Source organism: Sminthopsis crassicaudata, chromosome 4 (assembly GCF_048593235.1).
Source record: "Sminthopsis crassicaudata isolate SCR6 chromosome 4, ASM4859323v1, whole genome shotgun sequence".
Classification (NCBI taxonomy): domain Eukaryota; kingdom Metazoa; phylum Chordata; class Mammalia; order Dasyuromorphia; family Dasyuridae; genus Sminthopsis; species Sminthopsis crassicaudata.
In genome coordinates, this window is record NC_133620.1 from 285180397 (window position 1) to 285192602 (window position 12206).

At 37.8% G+C, this 12206-nt stretch overlaps 1 pseudogene; it reads right to left on the reverse strand.

The window, feature by feature from the left end:
* Positions 1–9548: 9548 nt before the first annotated feature.
* The window catches only part of LOC141540739 (antigen peptide transporter 2-like), a 113259-nt pseudogene continuing 110601 nt past the window's right edge, over positions 9549–12206 (reverse strand).

Here is a 12206-nt window from a genome sequence, read left to right on the forward strand (position 1 = left end):
TTCCTTAAAAAATAAATTTGGAGAAATGGAAAAAGCATATAACTTGTTATAAAATAGATTTGACAAAATGAGAAATAAAACAACTCCTTGAAAAACAGAATTTGTGAAATGGAAGAGAAATCCAGTGATCAAAATATCTCATTTAAAAGTTCAACTGGCCAAATGCAAAAGGAGATAAAAAAGATAACCAAAGAAAATAATTCACTACACATCCAGCCATTCTGGAGAACGATTTGGAACTATGCTCAAAACATTATCAAACGTGCATAGTCTTTGATCCAGCAGTGTTACTATTATATCCCAAAGAGATTTTAAAGAAGGGAAAGGGACCTGTATGTGCAAGAATGTTTGTGGCAGCCCTCTTTGAAGTGACCAGAAACTGGAAACTGAGTGGATGCCCATCAATTGGAGAATGGCTGAATAAATTGTGGTATGTGGATATTATGGAATATTATTATTCTGTAAGAAATGACCAGCAGGATGATTTCAGAAAGGCCTGGAGAAACTTATATGAACTGATGCTGAGTGAAATGAGCAGGACCAGGAAATCATTACTACGTGATAATCAATTCTGATGGATGTGGCCCTCTTCAACAATGAGATGAACCAAATCAGTTCCCATAAAGCAGTAATGAACTGAACCAGCTACACCCAACGAAAGAACTCTGGGAGATGATTATGAATCACTACATAGAATTCCCAATCCCTCTATTTTTGTCCACCTGCATTTTTTGACTTTCTTCACAGACTAATTGTACACTATTTCAAAGTTTGATTCTTTTTGTACAGCAAAATAACTGTATGGACATATATACATATATTGTATTTAATTTATACTTTAACATATTTAACATGTATTGGTCAACCTGCCATATGGGGGGGGGGGAGGGAAAGTTGGAACAAAAGGTTTTGCAATTGTCAATGCTGAAAAATTGCCTGTGCACATATCTTGTAAATAAAAAGCTATAATTAAAAAATAAAATAAAATAAAAAATAAATTAGAATTGAAGAAATGGATGTGAATAACTTAATGAGACATCAAGAATCAGTCAAAAACAAAAAAGAAAAAGAAAAAATAGGAGAAAATGTAAAATATTTCATTGGAAAAACAACTGACTTGGAAAATAGATCCAGGAGAGGTAATCTAAGAATTACAGGACTACATGAAAACCATGATGGAAAAAAGCCTAGACAACATCTTTCAGGAAACCATCCCTTGATGGTCTGCTCTGATATCCATAACCAGAGGTTAAAGAATTCACAGATCACCTCCTGAAAGAGATCCCAAAATGAAAACTCCAAGGAATATTGTGGCTAACTTTCAGAATTATCAGATCAAGGAGAATATATTGCAGATAGCCAGAAAGAAACAATTCAGACCCAGGACTGCTTAGTAACTTCCACTTTAAAGGATCAAATAGCCTCGAATATGATATTTTGAAGAACAAAGGAGTTTGGATTGCAGCCAGGAATCAACTATCCAGCAAAATTAAGCATTAACTTTAGGGGAAAAGGTATAGATTCAATGAAATAGGTGAATTTCATTTATTTTTTATAAAAATACTAGAATTGAACAGAAAATTTAATCTTCAGATACAGAACTCAAGAGAAGCATAAAAAGGTAAAAAGAAAAGGGAAAAAAATTATGGTTCTTTAAACATTTTTTAAAGAAAATAAAAACTATGCTTTTAAGTTAAAAAGTTTACATCCTTATATGGGAAGATGATATGTTTAACTCTTGAAAACTCTATCTCTGTTAGTTTTACTTAGATGGTGGAGATGTAATTTCACTTTATTGTGATGATAGAAAAAAGAAACTAGAGGTGGAAAAGGATCTGTACTGGAAGAGGAAAAGGAAGATAAAATTAGGGTAAATCACATCTCAAGAAGAGGCCAAAAAGACCTATTACATTTGAGGAAAAGAAAGGAGGGAGACAAGCATTGTGTGAACCTTAATCTCATAGTGTTTGACTCAAAGAGAGGCTATCAGACATATTTAGTTTTATAAAGAAACTGATTTCACCCTATAGGGAAGAAGGAAAGGAAATGGGGAAAGGAAAGGGGGAGGCTAATAGAAGAGAGAATATAAGTAGAAGGGGAAAGAGATAAGAAAGGAGGGAAGGGCTGTAAAAAGGGAGGGTTGTTTAAGGGAGGTGATGGTTAGGAGCAAATCATTGTGGAGGAGGGAAAGGGGGAAAGGAAAGAAAATTAAAACTTGGGGAAAATAAGATGATGGAAAATACAGTTAGTAATTTTAACTGTGAATGTGAATGGGATGAACTCTCAAATAAAACAGAAGTGGATAGCAGACTGGATTAAAAGCCAGAATCCCATAATATGTTGTTTACAAGAAACATTTAAAGCAGAGTGATAATATACAGAGTAAAATTAAAAGGCTGGAGCAGAATCTATAATGCTTCAGCTGAAGTTTAAAAAAAAGCAGGGGTTTTATCTTTAGAACACACAAAAGCAAGAAGATTTAATTAAAAGAGATAAGAAAAATTACATTTTGCTAAAGGGTACCACACAATACTAAACATATATGCACCAAATGGTATAACATCCAAATTCCTAGAGAAGTTCAGAAAGCTACAAGAAGAATTAGACAGCAAAACTATACTAATGAGAGATCTCAATCTTGCTCTGTCAGAACTAGATGAATCAAACCATAAAATAAGAAAGAAGTTAAGGAGGTAAATATAATTTTTTAAAAGTTAGTTTGATGTTTGGAGAAAATTGAATGGAGACAAAAAGGAATATACTTTTTTTTTTCCTCAAAGGTACGTGGATCCTCCACAAAAATTTACCATGTATTAGAATATAAAACTCTCAAAATCAAATGCAGAAAAGCAGAAATAGTAAATGCATCTTTTTCAGATCATAATGCAAAAAAAATTACATGTAACAAAGGGCCAGTAAAAAGTGAACCAAATATTAATTGGGAACTAAATAAGCTAATCCTAAAGAATGAGCTAGTGAAACAGCAAATCATAGACACAATCAGTAATTTCAATCAAGAGAATGACAATACTGAGACAACATATCAAACTGGATACAGCCAAAACAATTCTTAGGGGAAGTTTTATATCTAGAGATGATTTCTTGCCTAAAATAGAGAAAAGAAAGATCAATGAATTGGACATGCAATTCATGTAGAACAAATTAAAAAAAAAAACAATTAAATGCCCAATTTGAAATTGTTAAAAGAAAAGGGGAGATTAATAAAAATGAAAATAAAACTAATGAACTAATAAAAAACCAAAGAGTTGATTCTATGGAAAAAAAAAAAAACAAGAAAATAGATAAAACTTTAGTTAAATTTATTAGAAAAAGTAAAGAAAATCAAATTGGTAGTATCAAAAATGAAAACGGCAAACTTTCCACCAATGAAAAGGAAATTAGAGCAATAACTAGGAGTTATTCTGCCCAACTATATGCCAACAAATCTGATTAAGTGAAATGGATGGATACATACAAAAATTTGCATTGCCCAGATAAACAAAAGAGGAAATAAAATACTAATTTTAGAAAAAAGAAATTGAACAAGCTATTAATCAACTCCCTTAGAAATTAATGGAAAAAAAATCAAATGAAGGTGGCCTAGCTGTACCTGATCTAGAACTATATTATAAAGTAGCAGTCACCACAACCATTTGGTATTGGCTAAGAAATAGACTAGTTGATCAGTGGAACTGGTTAGGTTCACAGGACAAGATAGTGAATAAAAATAGCAATCTAGTGTTTGACAAACCCAAAGATCCCAACTTTTGGGATAAGAATTCATTATTTGACAAAAACTGCTGGGAAAACTGGAAATCAATATGGCAGAAACTAGGCATGGACCCACACTTAACACCACACACTAAGATAAAATCAAAATGGGTCCATGATTTATTTAGGCATAAAGAATGAGATCATAAATAAATTAGAGGAACATAGGATAGCTTACCTCTCAGAATTGTGGAGGAGGAAGGAATTTGTGATCAAAGGAGAACTAGAGATCATTATTAATCACAAAATAGAAAATTTTGATTACATCAAATTAAAAAGCTTTTGTACAAACAAAACTAATGCAAACAAGATTAGAAGGGAAGTAACAAATTGGGAAAAAATTTTTACAGTTAAAGGTTCTGATAAAGGCTTCATCTCCAAAATATACAGAGAATTGACTCTAATTTATAAGAAATCAAGCCATTTTCCAATTGACAAATGGTCAAAGGATATGAACAGACAATTTTCAGATGATGAAATTGAAACTATTTCCACTCATATGAAAGTGTTCCAAATCACTATTGATCAGAGAAATGCAAATTAAGACAACTCTGAGATACCACTACACACCTGTCAGATTGGCTAAGATGACAGGAACAAATAATGATGAATGTTGGAGGGGATGTGGGAAAACTGGGACACTGATGCATTGTTGGTGGAGTTGTGAAAGAATCCAACCATTCTGGAGAGCAATCTGGAATTATGCCCAAAAAGTTATCAAAATGTGCATACCCTTTGACCCAGCAGTGCTACTACTGGGCTTACTAAAGAAGGGAAAGGGACCTGTATGTGCCAAAATGTTTGTGGCAGCCCTTTTTGTAGTGGCTAGAAACTGGAAAATGAATGGATGCCCATCAATGGGAGAATGGTTGGGTAAATTATGGTATATGAATGTTATGGAATATTATTGTTCTGTAAGAAATGACCAGCAGGATGAATACAGAGAGGCTTGGAGAGTCTTACATCAACTGATGCTGAGTGAAATGAGCAGAACTAGGAGATCATTATACTCTTCAACAACAATACTATATGAGGATGTATTCTGATGGAAGTGGATTATCTTAAACATAGAAATTTAATCCAATTCCAATTGATCAATAATAGACAGAATCAGCTACACCCAGAGAAGGAACACTGAGAAATGAGTGTAAACTGTTTGCATTTTTTTGTTTGTTTGTTTTTCTTCCCAAGTTATTTTTACCTTCCAAATCCAATTCTTCCTTTGCAACAACAACAACAAAATTCGATTCTGCACATATATATTGTATCTAGGATATACTATAACATATTTAATATGTATGGGAATGCCTGCCATCTAGGGGAGGGGGTGGAGGGAAGGAGGGGAAAATTCGGAACAGAAGGGAGTACAAGGGATAATGTTGTAAAAAATTACCTATGCATATGTACTGTCAAAAATGCTATAATTATAAAATTAATAATAAATAAATAAATGAAATTTAAAAAAAAAAATCAACTCCCTAAGAAAAAATCTCTAGGGCCCAATGGTTTTATATATAAATTCTACCAAACAATTAAACCACAATCCCAATGCTATGCAAACTATCTGGGAAAATAGGGAAAGAAGGAGTCCTACCAAATTCCTTTTATGTAAGGTTCTGGTTGGTTTTCTGTATGTCTTTGGACCAGTCTTCATTTCAGCTGAGTAATCACCATGAGAATAGCCAGGGATAAAGTCCAAATTCTTTATTGTCTCCTTTCCTGGGGTTTGGGCTAGCTTTCTGGAGGTCCTTCAGACAGGCCTTGATCTCAGTGGAGAAAATGAACCAGCTACTGGTATGAGATGGAGTGAATGTCTCTCCTTGGCTCTGAGACCTTGAGCTCCAGCCTCTAGTCCTCTGTCTTCTCTGTATCTATTTCTGAGCCCTTTTCTGGCTGAGTTTGTTGTAGTTTATATGCAGTATACTGAGTATAAGCAAATCATTATATCACGAGGGAACCATTATTTGTTGTAAGATTAATTCGATCATACTGAACTAGAGAACTATTAATCACCATGCTAAACTAGATAATCATTTTCTTATCAATTCCACTGAGTTAACACCTTGTTGTAAGAATCCTTGTTTTAAGTACATTTCTCCAGAGTTTTGGCCCATTATATCTCCTGCTTTCTTTTGTTTTAGAACATAGGCAGTCACACCCTCCATGACTTCTCAAAGAGGTGAGAACCCCGAAAATGAGGTAATCACATCCCTCCTGACTTCTCAGAAAAGGGAGGTGAAAATACCAAAAAAAAGGAGGTTATCACACCCTCCTTGATGTCTTAGGAAGGGAGATGAAAACACTAAAGGGAAATTGGGAATCAAACCAGATTATTGGGTTTCTGAAGGGTCAAGTATATATATATATATATAAATCCATCAACATGGGAGGTATTACAGAAACACATAGTAACACAAGCTAGTAGTGATGTAACAAACAACATGAATCAACATGAGGAATTATACATGTTCATAAGTCCTAGAAATAATCCAAAACCAATCTATTGTCCATTACTTCATGTGTCAGGGAATCCAATAATTCCTACAAGTCTTGAAGTCTTGCAATAGTCTCATCATGTCTCAGGGAATCCAATGATTCCTGCTTGTTTTGAAGTTCTGCAATAGTCTTATCAACAATTTTTCATCTTAGGGAATCCAATGATTCCTGCGGGTTTTAAAATCCTTCAATAGTCTCAATATCAACCATGCTTTTTCAGTGTCAGATGTTTCTTAGGTCTTCTCCTTTGTTTTGAGATTTCTCCTCTTTTTCTATCTCTCTCCAAGTGCTTGTTGGCACCCATCTGATTCCTTTTCCATTCACCACTTTCTGGATCTCTTCTCATTACCTGACAATTACATTGGAGCTGCTTGCACTGGATACTGTTCTTCTGTTGGGTTGTAAAACCTGTATTCTCCCCATGTCTGTCTGCCATGTGATTGCTTTCTGGCTGAGGGATCATATCAGAGTCCTGAAGTTCTAAAAACTCTCTGGGCGTAAACTCAAGTGTCATCATGCCCCACCAGTTTTTTGCCTGAGGTCTTGGAGCTGGGTCCTGCTTCTTGTTTCCCTGAGTCAGTCTACATTTTGAGGCCCAATGGAAGCCTCTATTGAATTTTGGACATGGGGTTTTGTTCTCTCACCCTGTCTTCTCACTCTATCGCTATGTCAACATTGAGCTTTCAGATGCCCTTCTTTACCACATTGAAAGCATTGATGAGTCTCTCTGGAAGTCCCTTGCCAAGAGAGATCCTGTCTTCCCATGTTCTGCATCATAGCCTGGATATAAAAGGCATTTGTGCCCACTGTAGCACAGTGTCTTATGATCTCCTCTAAAGGAGCATCCTTGTGTAGTCCTAGAATGATTCTTCTGCAAACCTCATTAGCATTTTTTCTAACAAGTTGTTTTATCACTATTCCTATAGCTTCCCACAAAAATCCCACAAAATCAGCAAAAAGTTCATTTGGACCTTGCTCAATTTTCCTGAAGACTTCCCCTCTATCTTGTCTTCCTGGGAGGATGCCCCATGCTTTGATAGCAGCAACAGCAATTTGCTCATATGCTATCAAAAGGTAATTAATCTGTACTGAAGTGTCTGCATACTGACCTTTATCTGCTAGTTGGTCAAAGATGATTTGTATATTAACTCCAGTTTGCCTATTTTGTTGGTCTTGTATTCTACACTCAGAAAGCCACAACAAGTTTTGTCCAGGTTTTAAACATAACCTTGCTAAAGATTTCCAATCACTAAGGGTTAAAATTTCATAAGCCAAATTCTCTAATACCATCTTAACATAAGATGATGTGGCCCCATAAAGAGTGCAACCCTTTTTCAGATCTTTGATAATTTCCAGATCAAAAGGAGTGTGTCTTCTCCTGGCTTGATGTGAAGAATCAAATTCTTCAATCACAGGGTATGCATTTATTAAATCAGATATATCCTGTTGTTTTTTGTTTGTTTGTTTGTTTGTTTGTTTGTTTGTTTGTTTGTTTGTTTGTTTTGCTTAAACTAGTGCCTTTTGTAATCTTGTCATAGGAGGTGGACAAAGCTCCTTCATGGGTGATGCTGCCCCTCCCCCCCTCCTTCTCCCTCCACCCATGAAGGGTTAATTGAGTGGGGTCGGTCAGGGGATGGGGAATGCCCTAATGGCTCCTGCTGTGAAGCATCACGCTCCTTAATTTCATCAGAATTGCACTTAACTCCATTCTTGTCTAATTCTTTATGCTTTTCACTTAGTTTGTCAGTATCCTCCCCTCCTGCATTTTCTTCTTTTCCCTTATTCTAATACTTATATAATTCCTTAAAGCCAGTTGTATTAAGTTATCTGTATAAAATGTTTCTTTAGGAATCGAATTAGGACCATTATCATTGTAATATTCATATAGCTGCTTTCCTACTAATTTCCACTCATCTGGATCTAATTATTTTTCCTTAGAGAACCAAGGGGACGTGCAATCTAATGTTGCTATAAGTCCAATGATCAGCTCCCATGTTACAATCAATTGCCTAAGGAATGGTCTTTTTGGATTAAGAATCCTATCCCTCCAGATAAGGAAGATATGAAGGAATTTATCTTTTCAGTGCCCAGCATTAATTTAGCTGAGCCTTATAAAGGATTTGAATGGATAGTTTTGCCACAGGATATAAAGAACAGTCCTACTTTGTGTCAAATGAATGTGGCTGCTGATCTTACTCCTGTGAGAAAAGCTTCCCCAAAACTCATGTTGTTATCACCATTAAGAGGAGATAGTGCTTTAGACTTACAATCCCAACTTAGAAAAGAAGATGTAAAAGACTGAATTGGCTTTATTTAATATGGCTGAAAAAATAACTCAAAAAGTATTGGAAATATTAGTTTTTGTTACAAAAGATGCACCCACAGCAGTCCTTCATCTATGATGAAGTGGGTGAACCTCCCAGCACAATTAGATCAAAATTTTATTCCTTACCCAGTGCTTGTGGCTAGAATTTCAATGAAAGTCAGTAAGAGAGTAGTACAATTATCTGTGACAAGACCTGGTAAAATATACACCTCTTATACCAATGCACAAATTGATTTGTGTTGTGAGACCATCCCAGAGAGGAAAAATTTATTGGCCATAGCTCCAAGCTTTGCACATGGGAATGTAAAAATAATTTTTGATTTGGCTTATTCAGTAGATGTAGTACAAAGAATTGCCACAGCCTGAATAAAATTTGTAGTTTTTAATATATATTATCAGCTCTTTAAAGAACTCCAAGAGCAAGTGAGGAGGCACTCAGGTAAGTATTATATCTTGCATGTCCATTTTCATAGTGGACTTTCAAATACTATCTTTTATCATCAGGCTCTACATTTGCAAATTGTGATAACAAAAGAGGAAGCTAGGGGCATAGCAAAAGGCTGTACAGCTTACCTTCCTTTTCACTCTCCTATCCTCTCTCCAGAACAAACCCCTTGTGGTTTGAGATGTTCCCGTCCATACAAGAGAAGGGAATTTTGGGATTTGTACAAGATGTGGCAATACATATATATGATTGCTGTAGTTTTCAAATTCTTTGGATTTTATTCCAGCAATGCACTTCTGGCACATGCAGAAAGTGCAGCTAACTAACAGACTGGCCAACAAGGACAAGAGCCCTCTATCCACAGTGAAGGGCTTAGATGACATTTGGAAGGCCCTAATTTGGGTCAGGGTTTGGGTCCCTGGGTATACTCTTGTCATGCCAGATGCAGACGCAGCAGCAAAGGAATGAATACCAACCAGAAACATCTGTGTCCTGGGAAGTGCTGTTTTCCTAAATGACCCTCTCTTCCAGGAAAAGTATCAGGTCAGCCCTTTCCACAGAGCTAAGGCGCTGGGTGAAGAGAAGCACGGCCTGAGGGAGCTTCCTGGGGGCCTCGGACAGGAGATGCTCCACCTGTAGAAAGAAGGAACAGGTGCTGTTAGTAGTTCAGAAAGCCTCATGCATAAATCAGAGCATTAGTGCCATTGATTAACTGTCTCATCTGTAGTGACTCCTGACTGCCCTTCCATCCCATAGAACTGGCTGTAAGGAGAGAAGAAAACCCCAGCACATCCCTGGGCACAGTTCTGTGTTTAATAAAGCTTTTTTGGTTGTGCTAATAGTGATAATGATGGCAGTGAAGGATAAAAAAGGAAAAGAAGTTAAATAGAAGGATTTTATCTGGAAGATTTGTACATTTATAAGCTTTCTCAAACAGAAAACTCTCTTGGCACAGCAGGAAGGAATTAGGATTACCTTCAGCTTTAAGGATTTGGGATTGAGGGGAGCAGAAGTTGCTGTCTCACCCATAACTGGTTGTCTGTATCCAGGGCACTGGTGATGTCATCTAAGATCAGGACCCGGGGGTTACAGATCAGAGCCCAAGACAGGGCCACAGCCTGCCGCTGACCACCTGATAGCTGGCTCCCAGACTCCCCAATCTCTGGAGAAAGAACAGGTGCATGAAGAGCAGAACCATTACAGACACCAAAAAAAAAATGCTATTTCCATGGACTAAAAGGGATGGGGGGAGCTGAGACCAGTCCTTCAACACAGGAGTGAGATGGTTTTCTGAGAGAGTTCATAGAGACCAATGAATGAGATTCTAAAGGTCTTACTCCACCCATCTTTGAAGTCCTGCCCTGAAAAACAGGAATCTGGAGGAGTGGGAGCAAACTCACCTAGCCCTAAGTCTAGTCAGCCCAAAACCATGTTCCATATTCCTTCCAGTCATCCATGAGGACATCTTGCCATGGACCCTGCCACTGCATGTGTACACTTGCCTGCACTCTCCACCTCTTGCTTTGGACACAGTCCCCCTATCAATAATCTCAGTGCTCTTGAAAAGGGTCATCACACTACTCTATGGATTGCTCATAACCCTTGTGATTCTACAGATTGGAAATCATTTTCTTAGCCACTACTCACCCCCACCTCTCTCAGGGACTTTTATGAGTATTTGTGTGCCTAGAATTTACAATAGCACTTGGCACATCGTTAGCACTTAAAAATAATATCTAACATTTATGCAGCACTTCCTATGTGCCAGGCTCTATGCTGAGCCCTTTATAATTACTATTTCATTTGGTCTCCAAGAAACCTGGAGGTAGATGTTATTATTATCCCTATTTTATAGATGAAGAAACCGAAGCAAGCAGAGGAGTGACTTGTCCAGTGCTGAGATTAAATATGAATATTTATATTTTTGAGGCAGCTGGGTAGCATAGTGGATAGAGGCTGGGTATGCAGTCAAAAAGATCTGAGTTCAAATAAGGCCTCAGACATTTAACTAGCCATGTGACCCTGTGCCTTCAGTTTCCTTGAGAGCAAATATGAAGATGATAATAGTACCTATCTTCCAAGATTATTGTGAAGATCAAATAAAATCACATTTGTAAATTCCTGGCAGATAGAGGGCACTAAAAGAATCATTATTCTCTTTAACTTGCTCTCTTCCTCTAGTATTCATTAAATGATTTTTCACTGGTTCATTCATTTTTTTGCCTGTTTCTGTTACAGGGCTGAGTCACAGATGAAATGCATTGCTAGTGAAGTGATATGTTTATTCAGTGAGTGAGTGTTCCCAGTACCCAGTTCCCAGTGTCGTAGCCCTGGGGCAACTGAGAGATGAAACTGTGAGCTTCAGCCTCCCTGGCAGCTTCCTCTGTAGTGAGGCCTCCTCTAGCTCTGGTTTCGGACTCAGCCCATAAGTTATATTTTCATATATACTCCTTCCAAACATCTGTGGCTCTTGTGATACTGCAGCCACCTGGAATGACCTAGGAATAGGGAAGGTGAAGGCAGGAGAAGAGGGAGGGTAAGTGAGGACTTGGGTATTTCCATTCCTCATAAAAGAAGCCTCATTTCTATCACCCCCACCAGCAAAGAGGCTGCAGCACTAGGACTAGGAGCTCCTCCCACTCTTCTTCTCCTCTTCCTTCCCTCCCTGACCTATTCTCCCAAGAGTTTTCTGACCCAGGTGAAGTATCCTCACCTGTGGATAGGGCAGTGGTTCCCCATCCAGCAGCACCTGGCCCCGGGTATGCTGATACAGATTCTGCGGTAATGAAGCCCCTGAGCTCTTCCCAGCTCCATTAGGCCCCACTAGTGCTGTCACCTTCCCAGGGTGCAGAGTGAACATCACTCCCTAAAGGAACAAGAGGAAGGCAGCAGGAGAGAGAGAGCCTGTCCCCTGGTTGGGCAGGAGCACAGACTCCCACCATCACCCCCGTCTGTGCAGTGACATCTGGGACAGGGACATACACAGGGCTGGTGTGTAATTGTTCTATAAAAGGGAAGAGGAAAGAAAAGGGAGAATAGAGAAGAGATGGCATGAAAAACAAGACCTCACGTTCCTCTTACAGGCCAAGCAATTTAGAGGCAGAACGCCATAGGAATAGCTTTATCCCTATGACCACTACTGCTCCCACCAGATACACTCCTCTGGAC